The sequence below is a fragment of the Danio aesculapii genome, chromosome 5, assembly GCF_903798145.1.
Source record: "Danio aesculapii chromosome 5, fDanAes4.1, whole genome shotgun sequence".
In the NCBI taxonomy this organism is placed as follows: Eukaryota; Metazoa; Chordata; class Actinopteri; order Cypriniformes; family Danionidae; genus Danio; species Danio aesculapii.
The window spans coordinates 36169572-36188961 of record NC_079439.1 but is presented as its reverse complement, the minus strand read 5'-3'; positions in this window follow the sequence as shown (position 1 = coordinate 36188961).

Here is a 19390-nt window from a genome sequence, read left to right as displayed (position 1 = left end):
AAAAGATCTAAACATCTGAACTGTCTAAGCTAACTGAGTGTGTTAAAGATGTTGAAGACTGGATGACAACAATTTTATTCTCTAAAATTAAGACAAAACAGAAGTATTACTTATTGGGCCTAAATCCTGTACACAGCAGATCTCACAACTCGACCTGCAATTAGAGGGATACAAAGTTAGCATTAGCTCTACTGTAAAAGATCTGGGTGTTATATTAGATAGCAACTTAAATGGTAAAAAACATATCTCCCATGTCACAAAAACAGCCTTCTTTCATCTGAGAAATAGTGCTGATTATAAAGTATGCTATCCATCTCAGATGCAGAAAAGCTAGTTCATGCTTTTATGACTTCAAGACTGGATTACTGTAATGCACTGTTCGCTGGTTGCCCAGCATCCTCTACTAACAGACTTCAGCTAGTACAAAATGCAGCTGCCAGAGTTCTTACCAGGTCTAGAAAATATAATCATATCATATAAATTTTATCATCCTTGCACTGGCTGCCTGTTAAGTTTGTATTGATAATAAAATATGGCTTTCTTACCTATAAAGCTTTAAATAATCTAGCTCCTGTTTATCTAACCAACCTTCTGTCTCGCTACAATCCAACCCACTCTTTAAGATCTCAAAACTCAGGGCTTTTGGTAGTACCCAGAATAGTAGTGTCTACTAAAGGAGGTCGAGCCTTCTCATTTATGGCTCCTAAACTCTGGAATAACCTTCCTGATAATATCTGAGGCTCAGACACACTCTCTCAGTTCAAAACTAAAGCAAAAACCTATCCTTTTAGTAAAGTACATACAATGCACCACTTGCAGTCCTGAAACAGACTATACATTTTCTTTGGTTGTGTAACTTTAGGGTAACCTGCGTGGGTAATGGTGAATCACACTTTGACACACATCTACTACCTGTACACACACCGCTGCCTTCAGTTACAAAGGAAAGCCGTGCTCCTGTTTACCAAACACACAGTAATTACATACACACATTACCAAGCTTTGATGCCATCAGAGAGCCACAGTCATCACGCACAATCAAGTGTTCAGTTCTCTCACACTCTTTCATTTCGCACTAATCCCTTCATTTCTCCATCCACTCTTCCTCAGGGAGCGCCAGTCTTTCATCACCTGACAGAATAAGACGAGCACTTCCCAATTTGTCCTTCTTTAAGCCCTCATGAGCGTGCACACACACATACGATAATTAGAGGATTCAGGTTTGACTGAAGGCCGGTATCTTTAGTCTGCGTGTGGCTGATAGAGCAACATTTTGAAGTCTTTTGTCCCACCTGAACCATAAAGAGCCTCTGCAATTCTGTTGCTGATGTCAAAGCCGTCATTAGGTCTTGTGTTATGAGCAGTAATAAAGGCTCTCAGGGGTGGGTTTCACATGGGTCACTGCTGAGCACTTCAGGTATGCTGAAGTAGGTATATTGAAGAGTGTCAGTTGCGTTAAATCCGCCAATCCCTAAAGCCTCTGAGTCAACAAGACACTTATTCACTGTATCAATTTGAAAACCTGTATCCGTCAAAAGTGTAACAGTGACAGTCCGCAAATACACATCGCCTTCGGTCAAAGAGAAGCCTCTATTCTGAAGCTGTCAGCACAAACACACACACATTGAGGTGTGACAGCTTTTCTTCAAAAGCATTCCTTGTATTAATATAATTCTGAGGGGGTGTCAGTCATAGAAAAACCAGGGAATGTCAGAAGATTAGAGAGAGAAATGGGGCTGTGTAGCTGTCAGATAAAAACTTTTAAATGAGTCTTTAGTGTTGAAGGGTGTGTGCAGCACTTTGAAGCGGCTCTGAATTACAGCCTTTCTGTGCCAGCTTAACAAAGGGATTCTCCCAAAAAATGCTGCTTTAATAGATCTACTCAACCTTTACTGTACATTCATTCATTCATTTTCTTTTCGGCTAAGTCCCTTGATTAATCTGGGGTCGCCACAGCGGAATGAACCACCAACTTATCCAGCATTTGTTTTATGCCGCGGATTCCCTTCCAGCTGCAACCTATCACTGGGAAACACATACACTATGGACAATTTAGCCTACCCAATTCACCTGTAATGCATGTCTTTGGACTGTGGGGGAAACCGGAGCACCTGGAGGACCCAGCCGAGGCTCGAACTAGCGACCTTCTTGCTGTGAGGCGACAGCCACTGTGTCGCCCCCTTTACTGTACAACTGAAGAACAATAAATAGCATGTAAAACTAGAGCTGCACAATTGATCGATATCACAATGTGTACATCTGCAATAGTCACATCGTAGGAAGTGCAATCATGTTGAGTTTATATGTTGGGATTATGTTTTACCAATGGTGTAAAGTAACAAATTACAAATACTTAAATTACTGTGATTGAGTAGTTTAACTCACAAATTGTAATTTACTACAGTAAGTAGTTTTAAAAATCTGTACTTTTACTTCCACTTGACTACATTTTTAGTGCTGTATCTGTACTTTTACTCCAATATTTCCATTCAACCTGCAGTTGCTACTTTATTTTTTCCTGTCTATGGGGATTAGAAAAATTAGTCCTGTGATTCCTGTCCAATCCAAAATTGCATCACACAACCTACCTGAAGACATGGGTAATTTACTAAAACAGCAAACTGTTTGGAAGTATTAAAAGTGTCCAAGAAGATGTGCAAAATCTTTACACGCAATGACCCAGAGACTGTTTAGATGCATGTCAGTAATGAGATGACAGATGTTTACTGTATGATGACTGAAATGGTCTTAAACAATCACTAACTGCACTACAGAATGTTACGTTTACACACACAGATGCACAAATTGCATGTAAATGCATCAACTTTTTACAGCGTAATACTCACTACTCACTACTCTTGAGTACTTTTAAAAGGGCTACTTTTTACTCATACTTTGAGTAATATTTACAACCCATACTTTTACTCTACTTGCACTACATTTTTGGGCAAGTAATGGTCCTTTTACTCGTATGAATTTTCAGTACTCTTTTCACCATTGTATTTACCAGAGAGCCACAGTTCAGAACCAGAATTCCCTCAAGAGTTTAATCATAATGGAGTGAAAGTTTGTCATTTGCATGTGTTTTTAAAGACAATGACTATGTAAGCGTTCAGGCACAAGACATCGTAACTTTAATAAAGATGTATTTATTTAATTCTTTATACAATGAATGAAGAATATAGTGTTATTTTACATTTGATTATAATAATTCCTTACATTTATATAGCGCTTTTCTGGACACTCAAAGTGCTTTACACATTGGGGGAATCGCCAGTGTGCAGCATCCACCTGGATGACACGACGGCAACTATATTGCGCCAGACTGCACACCAGCCAATTGGTGGAGAGGAGACAGAATGATTATGATATTAAATATGGTTATGATATGGGGATGGGCAGGAGGCCATGATGGACAGAGGAACCCCTACTCTTTTTCGAAGGATATCCTGGGATTTTTAACGACCTTTGAACGTCTTATTCAAAAGATGGCACTCACTGAGCAGTATAGAGTCCTCATCAATATACTTGGGCGTTAGGACCCACACAGCCCACAGGTTGAGTGCTCCTCACTAACACCACTTTCAGCAGCGACCTAGTTTCTCATGTGGTCTCCCATCCAGGAACTGACCAGGTGCAGCCCTGCTTAGCTTCAGTGGGCTACCATGTGAGAGTTGCAGAGAGCTAGCTGCCAGCTGATTATTCAATTGTGCCTGAATACTGTGATGTGAAATATGTCACTTTTATCTTCCCAACAATAATCCAGAATAATTCCCATAATCTTTCAGAATAATCTCAATTTTTTTCCAAATAGAGCTATACTAGCTATCTGGTGAAATTGTATTCATAAAGCAATATAAATAGCAGCAAAACAAAATATTGCAATGTCAGACTTTTCCAATATTATGCAGCCCTATTTAAAACCCAGATTTACCTAAGTAGCAAGCAACTACACTAGTGTACCTGAGAAATATCTTGTCATGGATCCCAGTTGTAAAAGCAACAAATAATAACATCTAGTTGATTGTTTGAAAAAGTGGCAGAAGGTAGATTTTTCAGATGAATCATCTGTTGAACTGCATCCCAATCATCACAAATAATGCAGATAATGCTGAACCCACATGAACCCAATATTTTCACAGAAATCAGTCAAGTTTGGTGGAGGAAAAATCGTGGTTTGGGGTTACATTCAGTATGGGGGCGTGCGAGAGATCTGCAGAGTGGATGGCAACATCAACAGCCTGAGGTATCAAGACATTTGTGTTGCCTATTACATTACAAACCACAGGAGAGGGCAAATTCTTCAGCAGGATAGCTCTCCTTCTCATACTTCAGCCTCCACATCAAAGTTCATGAAAGCAAAGAAGGTCAAGGTGCTCCAGGGTTGGCCAGCCCAGTCACCAGACATGAACATTATTGAGCATGTCTGGGGTAAGATGGAGGAGGCATTGAAGATGAATCCAAGGAATCTTGATGAATTCTGAAAGTCCTGCAAGAACGCTTTCTTTGCTATTCCAGATGACTTTATTAATAAGTTATTTGAGTCATTGCAGAGATGTATGGACCCAGCCCTCCAAGCTCATGAGAGTCATACACAATATTAATTATTTTTCCACTGCACCATGACTTTATATTCTCTACTGGACATTATTTTTGTTAAGGGACAAGACTTTTGTCTAACAAAGTCAGACCGCACTGTCCTAATGAAATAATTTTTAAAAAGCCATGATCATATTTTATTTTGGTAAAATAAGCTAAATCTAGAGGGCTTTGCCTTTCATATAAGCCGCTTCTGATACCAAATGATCAACTAGAAGTCAACTTATTATTTTTTGTTCTTTAAACCCAGATAGGTAACAAGACTTTTGTCAGGTAGTGTATGGTGTACATAAAATGTATGTAAAGTTTAAGTATTATCAAAAAACTTGACCAAAATCACAGTAAGAACAGTAAAAGAAACCTCATATATTCCTGTCAGGGCAATGATTACATTTAAGCATCATTTCCGTCTACACATGTTTCACATTCAGGCTGAAATGGTGCTCAAAAATTCTTCTTAATCAATGTGCTAAATTATCATTTCCAAAAAAGTGTAATACGTGTCTGTTTGTTTTTTTGATAAGTAGAAAGTTCAAAAGCATTTTTTAGAAATATATCACTTTTGTAAGATTGAATAGATAGACGGAGCGATAGAAATATATAGATAACAGAAATACAGCAGCTGTTGTTCTGCTGTTTAATTCTGCCCTGCACTAAACCTGCTGCGCACAGTGTCTGTAATTGATAGCATTTGGCCTTTGCGGCTTGTGTGGGTGAATCCACTCACACATATTCAACCTTTCAACATGTCACCACCGCGGACAATAACAAACACACACACATACACACACACACCTGTCGTCAATGAGTGTGTGTTTGTTATAATGATGCTTTTTCAATGACTCACTACAGCTCGACTCAGCTGTTCCCCAGGGAGATAAAAAGCACAGAGCAGTGTTATTGGCTGTGTGTGTGTGTGTGTGTGTTCATGTACAGAAGCAGTGTGACCTCAGGAAAGTCGTGCACATTGAGTGTCTGTGTGGGTAGGGGTCCTTTCCAGAATGTGTGTGCGGTTGAAACAGCCGTGTTGAAAAGATGTTTTAATAACTTGTGTGTGTGTGTGTGTGTGTGGGGAGCAGCAGGGCAGCATTATGAAGTCTGCATGATAGAAGATGAAGCTTCATTCTGCAGTTCAGCTGACTACAGTTATTACCATCCCAGTCGACCCACCTGCTCTCTCAGCGGTGAGCTTCTGGAGGTGGCTTTGTTCCCTCAAATTACCCCGCTGCGTATGTTTGTGTGTGTCTGTGCGTTGACACCCATCCTATATCACGCCTATTGTGGACGAGTGTGTTGTAAGGACGTGCATGTGACTTGGGCTTTGTCTCATAATGAAAGGTTCTAATTTTGTTCAGGCAGTCACAAGGGCAGCAGCTAATAGCTATCCTGATTGGCCTGTCATCAGGACCCATCCCAGATTATTACAAAGTGCAAACCTCCATCTGTCTTCATTAGGACCAGCAGCCCTCTCGGCCCCGTGTCCTCATAAAGAGATCCTCATACATCCAGAGAAGTAATGATGCTTTACCACGGTGTCCTTGCTCTGCACTGTTTGCACTATAGTGTTCTTGTACATGCAGTAGATTAATGTGACACTGTCAGTGCTGGAAAGAGTACTGAAAAGAATACTCAAATAAAAAAATACCATTACCTGCCCCCCAAAAAATGTAGTGCATGTAGAGTAAAATGTAACTCTTTTAAAAGTACTCAAGGGTAATCAGTATTACACAATGAAAATATTTCCACTTTATACTCTAAAAAGTAAAGCAAATAGCACAGAAAACAACTGAAATGTTACCAAGGGACCCCAAAAAGTGGCACACCCAGCTGCTTCCTTTTTAAAGTCAGTTCAATCCAAGGTTATAATTAACGAAATTGAACAAAAAAAACCCTAAAATTACAATTTAAATCATTTTCATCAACTGAAATAAAAATAAAAAGATTTGTTTTTAGAAAACTAACTGAAACTATATTGTGTACAAGCAAAACTAACTCAAACTCACTGAAATTATAGCAAAAATGTCCTTCGTTTTCGTTTTTCTAAATGTAAATAAGCCTACTGGATGGCTTTTAGAAGTAAATCAATTGACCTTGCACTGCCAGGTATTTGACCCATACGGCACTCCAGAGTTAGAGATGCCACTGGCCAGATCAAGCCTGTTCTCCTCCAGGCAGTTAGCGCTGGAGGAGGGGGGGTTGTGGGGTTTAGGGTATTAGGGGGAGTAATGATTAGCAGCATCGATTCAGCAGGTGAACCGAACACAAACAGTACATGACAGCCTGCTGTGACTGAACCAAACTTAAACAACTGCAGCCGGGTAAACCGAGGGCATTAATGAGATGATCTGGTGTTTATTTCATCACCGAAAATCGTTATGGAATTTAATTAAGTAAATCATGCTTCAGTTGGGTTGTAAAATGTAATTGTAAAAAACTTGGTGATGTTTTAACTGACTGAAATTCTGATTGCTGACTACATATTTTTGGTATTTTGAGTCCTAACATGGGAGGATTGTCACGAAAGATCTGGTTTGCATTAAAGATCACCATCACTACTGTGTATCTAGCCTCAGAAGCAGTCTTGCACACATATTGTACTTAGGGCTGCTATCTTGTGGGCTTTTGTATTTGAATATGAGGATGGGTAGATGATAGTTGTCATGTGTCCTTTAAATACATGTTTCAAAAAATGTATCTTTGGTTGAGTTTTTATTATACAATATTTAATCGGATGATTTTCAATCTTGCACCAAACAAATATCCTTATTTAGAAAAAAAAAAAAACTAAAGCTAGCACTGAAACTAATAAAAACTAAACTAAAACTAAGCTATTTCAAATTATAGAAACTAATAAAAACAAGAAAATCTGAAAAACTAAATTATAAAAACTAAACTATAAAAACTAATTAAAACTGACTGAATTTGAAAACAAGTCAAAACGAAATAAAAACTAAAGCTACTGAAAAATCCAAAACGTCATGGCTAAAATTATGTTTGTTCTTATGAGTGTTCTGTAGTATTGTAACTCTGTATGGTATATGAATCTATCTATGAGTCTAAAAACAAAGTTGATGAACCAGATTAAAATCTGTTCAAAGATAGTAGGAAAGCCTCTTGAGAAATTACATGATCGTTCGTATTACAAGAACCTTACAAGGTTGGCAAGGAACATCATTTTGAATTCTAGTCATGTGTTGAATCACGAAGTCTAACCGTCGGTTTAGTGTGCCAGGTTTTAGTAACGTGAAATTTAAAAAGTCATTTGCACTTTAGGCTGTCTTGGAGCTGAATAATGTCAGTGGAAAAAAAGATGATTTTATTTTTGTATTAGTCTTTCTCTCTTTGTAATGTGCTTTTATGCAAGTAAAATTTCAGATGCAAGTCTGATAATAAAGTTTTGTATTATATAGTAAAAACATAGAAACAACAAAGAACTGTACGACCAGGAAATTCAAATAAACCGAAAATCCACCTCTCAGATCTCAGACAACAACACTGGCTCTAAAAAAGAAGCAGGTAGGTTTTTTGGGGGTCCCCCAACATATTGTGTTGTGGTCTGTGCTGTTTGCAGCACATTTCTTTATTTGCATGTTGTGAGAATTTGCATGCGCGTGTGTTGTCAAATTAATGAGGATTTTTTCTGACTTTGTATTTGCATGTGTTTCCTTAAAGGGAACCCTGAGTATCAAGACTTGTATGGCTTAATATTATGTAAATGATGCCTCTTTGTGAAATATAAAGAAAAAACAAAACAACATTTTTACTTTATCCAAAATCCACATTGGCGTGGCTCAGTGGTTAGCACTGTTGCCTCACAGCAAAAAGGTCGCTGATTCGGTCCCAGCTGGGTCAGTTGGCATTTCTGTGTGGAGTTTGCATGTTCTCCCTGTGTTTGCTCTGGGTGTTTTCCCTACAGTCCAAAGACATGCGCTATAAGTGAATTGAATAAACTGTTCATCTGAATGTTCATCTGAAAATTACAATCAAAAGCAGCATTTTGTATCTTCAGTTGTGCTGCGTTTACAATAGGACCAGTAGGGTGAACAACCAGATTATGTAATCAAAAAAATGGCAGTGCCCATGGATAGTTTTGATACCCAGGGTTCCCTTTAAGGCTAGGGTTCCCTGGGTTGTAAATGGGCTTTTTAAATAAGTTTTATATATTTTTAGCTCTTACCTTAGCCACATACCTTCTGTGTCGATATCAGAAAACAGTGTAAACAATGTATCAACACATTCTAATGGCACCTTTAAACCTTTAGAGTTTTGCTAAACCAACTCATCATGTTGCTTTAGAACACACACATTTTATCATTATTATCATAAATCACAGGGACTACAGTAGCAGCTTTTAAACTAAGCATCAGTCATTAACACCCCGCTGTGTGTGACCTCCAAGCAAATGCTTAATATCTCATGAACTCAGCGATCCACAAAGATTGCAGCTGTAATAAAACATTACAGCTCCTCAGCGAACCCGCACACCACATCACAGCAGTGTGTAATCCAGGAACTGCAGATGGATGCTAATAAATTCACTAGATGATGAGAATGCTTAATGGTGACGCTGTAATTGTTCCTGATACTGGCATTTAAAATGTTTTATATAATGTATATACTGTACTAATACTGACTGATTGAATCACTAAAACAGATTCATCCTAATAGTAATCAAACTATCCATATAGTGGTGAATGGGTTATAGTGTATACTGTCTGGAAAAGTTATTACATTTTTACAGACTCTACATACTGTATGCGACATACTTTACATGTGTGACACATGGAATCATAAGCCATAAAACAAGTTAATATAGACAGATAAAACCATCATCAGCAGTAAATAAACACAGCTAGATGAATCATGCCAATGAACTTGGGTTTTAATGTGTAGTGAGGTCGAGGAAGAAAAGATAAACCTGGTCATAGCTTGGGAAAAGTGAGTGTATTTTTGATTAATACATCAGATAATGTTGCATTTTAATTATGGTAGATTGTACAGCCAAGCACACTGTGAGAAAGCTCTTCTAAATTTGACACTGTTACTGTTTCCATATGGAGAGAGATTAGACTCAATAATAGTTCACGCAAAAGACACGATGTACACATGCGTAGCCAAATTCACGTACGTAAAATATTTATTTATACTTACAAAAACAATTCACATGCACAAAATAAAAATACATTTTCATAAAATACGTTTCACAAATGCAAAACACCATTTGCAAATATATAAGAGTGTACAAAAAGTTTTGAATGTTTAAAATTCACGAGTTCATCCTGAATGAGAATGTGCAAATCCTCTCTCACGTACGACTCACCCTGAATACGAGTGTGTGCATTTTTGAGACTTTCCTGCCAGAAACAGGCAACTCGTACCTCTCAGCCAATCAGATGAGAGCTGTACTCGATGTCAACCACTCTGCGCTCCTTTTGCGCAGTCTGTTCCTCTAACCAACATGGCGGATACTCCTGTAAGTCAATACTGTTTCCTACTAGTTTGTGTATACGCTTTTTATAGTAGAATCTGAGTGTATTTTCAGTAACTCAATAGAAAAGTGCTTGTGCTAGAGCGCATCCCGCTCTTCACCTGCCATGCTAAATAGAGGAGTATTCTTCTTCTTAGAGGATCATCTCCGTTAATTCAGTCAGACTGCTCAAATGGTGCTTACAGTGAAGCGCTTCCTTCATTCCCGGGAGTTCTCAGGGAGTTGTGATTGGTTGAACAGTAAGCTCGCATCTTATTGGCTACAGGGCACGAGTGACTCACGTGGGAGGTGTGTGCTGACAGGAAAGTCTCAAAAGTGCACACACTTGTATTCAGGGTGAGTCGTACGTGAGAGAGGATTTGCACATTCTCATTCAGGATGAACTCGTGAATTTTAAACATTCAAAACTTCTTGTACACTCATATATTTGCAAATGGTGTTTTGCATTTGTGAAACGTATTTTATGAAAATGTATTTTTATTTTGTGCATGTGAATTGTTTTTGTAAGTATAAATAAATATTTTACGTACGTGAATTTGGCTACGCATGTGTACATCGTGTCTTTTGCGTGAATTATTATTGAGTCTAATCTCTCTCCATATTTCCAGGCTATTTTTGGTCACGAGAGTGTGAAAAACACACTTGTCTTCCAACATCTCATACAGCACATACTAACTTGCTGTAGTGCCATAGAATGCGCTCATGTATGTTTAAATTGTTTTCTGATATCTACATAGAAGGCACGTTACATACTGTAGGTAAGTGCAAAGAGAAAAATCTCCAGAAAATGGTTTTACAAGCCTATTTAGAACCTAGAAATTAGCCCTAGAATGAAAGCTCAGTTTTGACCTTATTTGGAAGGGTCATGAATAATGTGGTCTGCAGTCATGCTGCTTTCTGCTCACACAGCATAATGCATTCTGGAATACATGTGAATCAAACTTGATTTGCCAAAAATATCTAAAAAAAACCATCATATTCAGATTCTCTGCCTGAGCCCGAGTCCAGATTTGCAGATATTTCCTGCCACCTTTTCTGCCCATATTTTGTCATTTTTGGGCAGGACCGCAAGCATTTGTGTGTTTTTTTATTACTTAATTAGCCTATTTGCGTGGAGAGCTATACACAAATCTATAATGAAAGCATTCAATTACTTTCGTACTGTTGTGCTCATTTATGACATAATTAATTGTGTTTAAAATAAAAGATGCCAGGATGGACATGTTTACATATTATTAAGTGTATTTGTCTGTTTAAAAACACACCCAAATCCCAAAGCGTCCCTTTTGCTCTACTTCAAATTGTGTGTACAGAAGCTGATCTGAGAAAATTGTCTTTATACAGAGCGCGTCCATCAGCCACCTGTGTGCAGAACAAATGGAGAGCAGAAGCAGTGCGCAGGCGTTTGCCTTTTATACCGGTTGTACATGCAGCGGCGCGCAGATGATTGAAGGCTGCTGTACAAATCGATCTATCTCTATTCTATTTAGTTCTTTCTATTCTTTTTACTTTTTATCTACATCTTCCTGCGCATGCGGTGTGAAACAGCCATTACATGAATTGACTGATTCAGAGATTGCAGAGTGAATGCGGCTGCTTTTATATTAATTTCAACATGGTTTCAAACCAAAATAAAGCGAAAGCATAATGCTCTTGAACAGCTCTTGCAATTAGACTATATCACATTTAAGATCCGCTTTTTGATGCTACTTTCAGTTTTTATAGAAAGATACAGGAAAATGCTAAAACAGGATGATAGCGGGATAGAGTGGTAAAAAACAAGAGAATCCCAGCAAAAACAGAGGATTGACAGGTATGCAGAAAGGTGATCGTCAGTCTTCAATGTCCTCTTTTGTCACTTCTTTAAGCATACCCCTCAGAGCGAGGCAAGATAAATCTGAACTACTTTCTGTAGTTTAAACAACTCAGAATTGTAGTTGAGAATGTCTGTTATAACTGCCCCATATTAAAAAATAGTCGGGTTTAAACCGGACTCATAATTACAGTTATTATGTGTCGGACCAGGTCAGGCTCAAAAACAAGGTGCACAGGCTCGGGTACTGTGGGGTGTAATTTTTTGAGCTTGATCTAAGCTCTGCAAACTGAAAAAATCCTATGTCAAATGACAATTGTTTCATCTGAAGAGAAGTTTGTGTTAGGAAAATCTGTAGTCAACTAAGTCTGTTGCTCCATTACTCCAGAGATATGTGTTATGAATAAAATATGGGCAAAATCTATTACTGTCTTTTTGCTCCAGAAAAATCACAGTAAGAGCTGAGTGATATGACAGGATGCATATGTCAAGATAGAATTGCGGGACAACAAAAGTAGTGGGTAAACAATGTTTATTCTATTTTTTTTAAGTCAAAATGAGGCAGTATGCCTTTCATATGGATGAAACAGAAAAGGTGAATGCAGAACTGGACATTTCTGCAACAATACAGTCTTTGCTTGGCCCAGATAGAAAGGGAGGGCTGGTAACTGGAGGATTAAACCACCGTGGCAAACCAGGCTGGTGCTTGGGTTCCTTGGAGAGCCCCAGAGTTCTGAGAGCAGGCAGTCTGGCCAGAGCATAGGTGAAACACTTCACAAAGAAACATCAAACTCCTCATGGTATACAGGAAGAGACAGGACAAGACCAAAAGGTGAGTCGAAGCAGAGCAATATGTCTTAGCATCAAGGAACATACAACAATAAGCTGACAAGAAAGGACTGGAAAAGGGAGGGAGATAAAGGGACATCAATAAAGTAAAACTATAATCGGTGTCCTGCAATCAGCACGAGCGCTGATCGCAAGGACTAACAGCTGATAGCAGGACACAGAAGGAAACTCAAAACAGAAATCAAACCTGGTCGAGGACAGCAAAAACATGCATCAATTATATTCAGCAGTGTACATGTTTATTGCCTCATTACGAACATACACGCCTCTTGCCTCATTACAAATGTACAAAGCAAATTTCACAATTTAAAAAAGATTAATTTAAACAGACCTTACGCCTCTTCCCGGGGATGCTGTTTAAACATGTAATATGACTTTCCTGAATTTTATGTTCTTATAAGCTGTAACCAGCCATGCATTGCTGCCTGCTACTGTTCCTTAAAGCCTGCACAATTTTCAAACTGATAGTCTTACATTGCTAGAAAATAAAGTAAGCTGTTTTAAACTTATAAAATAAGTGGAACCCATAGACTAATTACTATGTTTGTAAACATTCAGGATGCGCACGCAGGGAGGTGGCAGAAAGAAACTGGGAGCGCTAGCATTTACAGCGAGGGAATGACATCCGATGCGTTTGTTGGAGTTTGTTGTTGTCTTAGAATTAAGATATATTGATTACACATTATATATATTATTTACATAATGCTTTCAGCATATTATAACAGCTTGTCACCCAGTGATAAGCACAGTGATTCTGCAAAATTAACGTTAAAGTGAGCGGCGTTCGTCTGACATGTCCACTTGCTATAGCACGCACCCAATGTATATTGGATAAGACGAAATGACCAAGCATCCAGCCCCAAATATACAATCTCATTGAAGCTCCAAGTGATTTTACAAGAGAGAAGTTAAAGATCTACAAGTCTTTGGATGCCAACAATGTTGTTCTGTGTGGTCATGTGCAATAAATAATGCTCCAGGATGACCAGATTCAACACTATGTAGAGCTAAAAACCGAGGTTCTGCCTAGCCAAAGACAAGGAAAGAAGACGGAGTTAACGTTATACAATGCCTGAGTAATTAATCACCAACACGCAAAACGACTGCATTCTGACAGAGAACTGCACCTGTACGGCAGGGTGTGTGAATTTACACATAAAGGTAAAGTTGGTTTTATATTCGCACATTCAGGCTTTCTCCTTAATAATATAACTTCATAAAAGTATTATTTGCAAACTCTAAATAGCGAAATCATATTAGCAGCCAATGACTATCAAAGTACAACATTGTTCACAGTCAAATAAACAGGGTCAATGTTGTTTTCAAGTCACACTTGCAGGTTATTTCAGATCGAATATTCAAAGTGACGTGATAAACAATATAGGGAGTGTGTCACAAGTTGTCACTGAATGAATGTGTGAATATAAAACCAACTTAACCTTAATAACTTACACTTTCACATTTGATTCTTAGCATTCAGTGTCCGCAGTTTAATTAACCATGTTCAACTGTTTATGCTGAAATCATTGCTGCAATCAAAAACGAGTAATGTGTATGATTCAGCATAGCGTGAGCTTGCCTGATATAACATGAGAACTGAGTCCAGCATTTCTAATAAGGTTGTCACTTCATTCAGCTCCCTTTTAGCCAAAGACATCTGCAGTTGGCATTAAAGCAGTGTGGTGTATGGTAAAAGTTAAGTTTTCTATTTTTGTACTCGAATTTGGCATCCTACCGCAACACATCTTTTTTTTGCAACCGGGGACTCGTGTGACGTAGGTTGGTAATTGGTCTATAAAATTGTAATCTCACTATCAAACATTTTGGCCAATTAAACACTGGCTGGGGCATGTATAGTAATGATCCCATATGCAATATGTTAGAATTTAACTACAGCAGTTCGAACTGTAGTTTTGCCGATTGACTAAAAAGTAATCAAAGTAATCTGTATGATGGTGAAAATCTGTACCCATCTTTCTGCTATTTGATTGTATTGTATTGTATTTCAATATGGAGCAATTAAGTGTTGACGTTAAATCAAGAGGAATCCACAAATACCTGAAAATGAAAAGATTTAATGACAATAATTTTTAATAAAGGGACTAAGCAGAACATGAATGAATGAATGAATTTGCTACAGCTACAACTGAATTAGTCACAAATTAACTGTAAACAGTTGTACCGTTTAAATGTAAAATAAGTTACCTGAGAGAGAGACAAAAAGAGTAGGCCCCGAAAAGAAACTGATAGCAGTAGAGTCAGAGAAGATAGACACCAGAGCAGAAGAGGAGCAGAGCAGAAAAAGAGACAGAGCAAAGTTCACTTATTTTGTATTTTTCTCAACCACCAAAACCCAAATATTAAGACATACAAACTGACTAATCAACATGTGACCGCATCATAAAACTCTCAAAGTCCACACAGATCTTAACCAGCCCCTGATCTTGTCACTACTGTATCTGCCTTTGGAATCTGTATGGAGCTTCTTGGTGAAAAAGACATGTTTTGCCATATAAACAAATGCATCTGATAATTTGCATTTCAACAAATGTCACAGGTTTTTTTTTTTTTTTTTTTTTTTTTTTAGACAGGTCTGTTTTTCACTGGGATTTTGCAAACATGGAATTTACATGACAATGAGGAAACACTGGTGTTTGAGGCTTATGGTATTTCATTTTCATGCAGGCTACTGAGCTCTTATTTTTTTCAGCTATGCCTAGGTACAGTATATCCATACGCTCATAATGTGACACCTTTAATGCTGGTTGTCTTTTGTCTGGGACAGCCTAAAGTCGTTCAATATATGCTGTTCCAGTCATTAGAGTGTGGTAATAATCAGCAATGCAAATTACTCAACATTTTTTTCTTATTTTAACACTGATCGTGCCAGACAAGAAACCTAAGCCTTGGCCTGTCACTTTTTTTTTGTTCTATTCGTCAGAAAACATGGCTTGGGCTTCTTATATATTGAAATATTGCATTTATCCAATAATTTGACAAATCTTACATCAATGATTGGTCTAATCTTATATAACAACATCTTGCTTAGGTGTCACGGTGGTGCAGTGGGTAGCACAATCGCCTCACAGCAAGAAGATCGCTGGTTTGAGCCTCAGCTGGGTCAGTTGGCATTTCTGTGTGGAGTTTGAACGTTCTCCCAGTGTTTGCGTAGGTTTCCTCCAGGTGCTCAGGTTTCCCCCACAAGTACAAAGACATGCGGTATAGGTGAATTGGGTGAGCTAAATTGTCTGTAGTGTATGTGTGTGAATGGGTGTGTATGGGTGTTTCCCAGTGATGGGTTGCAGCTGGAAGGGCATCCGCTGCGTAAAACATATGCTGGATAAATTGGCGGTTCTTTCCGCTGTGGCGACCCTAGATTAATAAATGGACTAAGCCGAAAAGAAAATGAATGAATGAATGAACATCTTGCTTGTGTGATATTGATGGGATAGTCTATGAAAACAGGATAGTAAAAGAATAATTTACACACACAAAAATAAAGTACTTACCATTTACTCCACCATTTACAGTCAATTGCTATCTCTTAAATATTTAACTAATTATGTCTACATTTTTGGACTTTTACATGCAAACAGTACTCTAATAAATATTAACAATAAAAGCTTAATAATATATAACAACACTTAGTTAATAAAATTATTCCTTTTTTCCTGGCATCTGAAAAATTAAGGGTGTGAGATTTTCAGAGATTCCTTTTTCATTTTCCTTTAATGCATATTTTTGTTCCAAAGCTTTACGAATAGTCCTTCACTCTGCAAAATATATGCATAAAACAAAAACAGACCCTTTGTTACTCCTTTGGCGGCTATGAAGGCATAGCAGAATCTGTTCAAATTGGACAATTTCTGGTGTTGTGCATGCCAACTCAAACATTTTTCTGTGCACTAAATTCAAGCCCACCGTTTGTCAAGGCTGGTAGAATCATAGACAAACCACCACAAGGGAAGTGTACTTTAGATAAGTAACTCAACATGATCAGATATGCAGGCCAGGCTCGATTCAACATCATGCTGAGCACAGCAAGTCTGGAGGCTTCTTAATGGAAAGCGGTAAATTAAGCCTCCTTGCAAGACACCGAACACATACAAAAGCACTGTGATCTAAGATTACATGCATACAAAATGATTTGCATGCTGAAGCATCTATCTGAATGTTTTGCAGCCAGTAACAGCCTTCACGTATAAATTTCAATTGTAAAATGTCTCGCACATAGATGCTCGCACATCCGCACTCACAAACAGTGTGGCATGATCTGTATTCTGAGGCTAATAGATTAATACCAAATCGATGCATGAAGGGCATGTAACATAATTCACATTAATTCACATCAGGCCTTGACTAATGAACAACCCATGAGGTACCATTAATCAGCTATGCAGATCAATATGTTATAATACATTCATTTCTCTTCCTCTTATTTACACGTTCAGCATGATGTATTGGCACGGCGAATGATGGTACATTTGTATTCCTGCAGTTACTGTACTCAATACTGAACTGTGTCTTTTTTTTCTTCTACCTGTTTCTCCTACACACAGGTAGGTGCAAGCAAGAGATGAGTCCAGTGACACACAAGTTAAAAATACGTTTTTGTCCCCCTAGTGCTTTTGTAAACACTGCTGGTTTTGTCTCTTCATAATAACAATGAAAATAAAATGCCATCAGCTGCTTTATTAACTTGAAAAATACTGTATATACCAAGAGCTGAGAGCAGAGATGGGTAGACTATACAAAAGTTGTAATTAATAGTACATATTTATTCATTTATTTTCATCTGCTTTTCCTGGGCTGGGGGCAGAAGTCTAATTGGGGGAACCCCGGATTTCCCTTTCCCCAGACACTTCCTCCAGCTCCTCTGGAGGGATCCCGAGATGTTATCTGGCCAGCCGAGAGACATAATCCCTCCAGCATGTCCTGGGTCTTCCCAGAGGTTTCCTCCCGGTGGGACATGCCTGTAACACCTCCATAGGTGGGTGTCCAGGAGGCGTCCGAAACAGATGCCAGAGCCACCTCAGCTGACGTCTCTCGATGTGGAGGAGCAGCGGCTCTACTCCGAGCTCCTCTTGGATGACAGAGCTCCTCACCCTATCTATAAGGGTGAGTCCTGCCACCCTGTGAAGGAAACTCATTTTGGGCACTTGTATCCGAGATCTTGTCCTTCTAGTCATAACCCAAAGTTCATGACTATAGATGTGAGTAGGAACGTAGATTATGGTTCATTTGATTATGGTTTATTTGAAATTAGATAATATAAATTTATATTTCCACAGCATCTTTTGCATGAACAAGTTTGTTATTCTCTATGTGCAAGCGAAACAACACTGGTAAAAAGCAAACTGACGCATGACCGCAAAAAACCTTGCCAGCGTGCCTTGCGCACATCAATATAGCAGCAATTTTTTTATGACACTGTATAACAGTAATTAATATTTTTACAGTACAGTGGCGGTTGGGTTTAGGGTTGGAGTGGGGGTAGACTTTAATAAAATACAATAAATGGGAAATTTTATAATTAATACAAATAATTATCATTAACTTCAGGCCGCAACCGTATCTGATCTAGCAACAACCCACATGCCGCGTGAATCATGTCAATAAATTATTTCAATTATATATATTTGTCAATGAAATACGCGCCACTCATGCGCTGTAAAACAAGAGCAATAGCCTTTTATGTTACTTTTATGACACGAGGTGTCGAAACACAGCGAGTTTTGCAAGTTGACAAAACTGAAGTTTATATAATATGACATGACGATGATCTTTTTCCTATGAAGCAGAAAGGAGAGATAATGAGTCAGGGAGGTAAGACTTAATAATATTAATTCTCAGCCTTGAGTCGGGTCTAAGATGAACAGATAATTCTATATTTTATAGAAATACTTAGTATACAAGCAAAATAACCTCAGCAAATTAAATTTATTTGCAGTTACATTTAGGATTGATTTCTGTAATTTATTTAGAATAATAATTGTATACTAATAATAACGTGAATAATAATTTTATTTATAACAACAATTTATATATATATATATATATATATATATATATATATATATATATATATATATATATATATATATATATATATATATATATATATATATATATATACACTTTTTTTTTTTTTTTTTTTAATGAGCCCAATTCTGGTTTTGTCCATATTTTACACAAAGTTGGACATATATGCGGTGGTTTGTCCAGGGTGCCATTTAAGCTAGAACCGCCAGTGGGTACATCGACGGCATTACTGCTGCCGCTGCACCAATCCGCACGTCAATCTCACATTCCATCCTTCCTCACTCGTGAACAAAACCCCAATGTACTTGAACTCCTCCACCTGGGGTAAGGACTTTCCTCCAACCTGGAGATGGCAAACCAGCTTTTACAGGTGGAGCACCATGGCCTTGGCCTTGGAGGTGCTGATTTTCATCCCAGCCACGTCACATTTGGCAGCAAACCAACCTTTAATAAAGGATGTCCTTGTTACTTTTTATATGGGTAGGGTTAGTTGCATGTACAGTAATTATGCATAACTAATTGTACCTACTTTAGTGAACTTCGAAACATTAGTCATTTTTATTCAGTTTTTATGTTACTTATTATGTAATTTATTTATT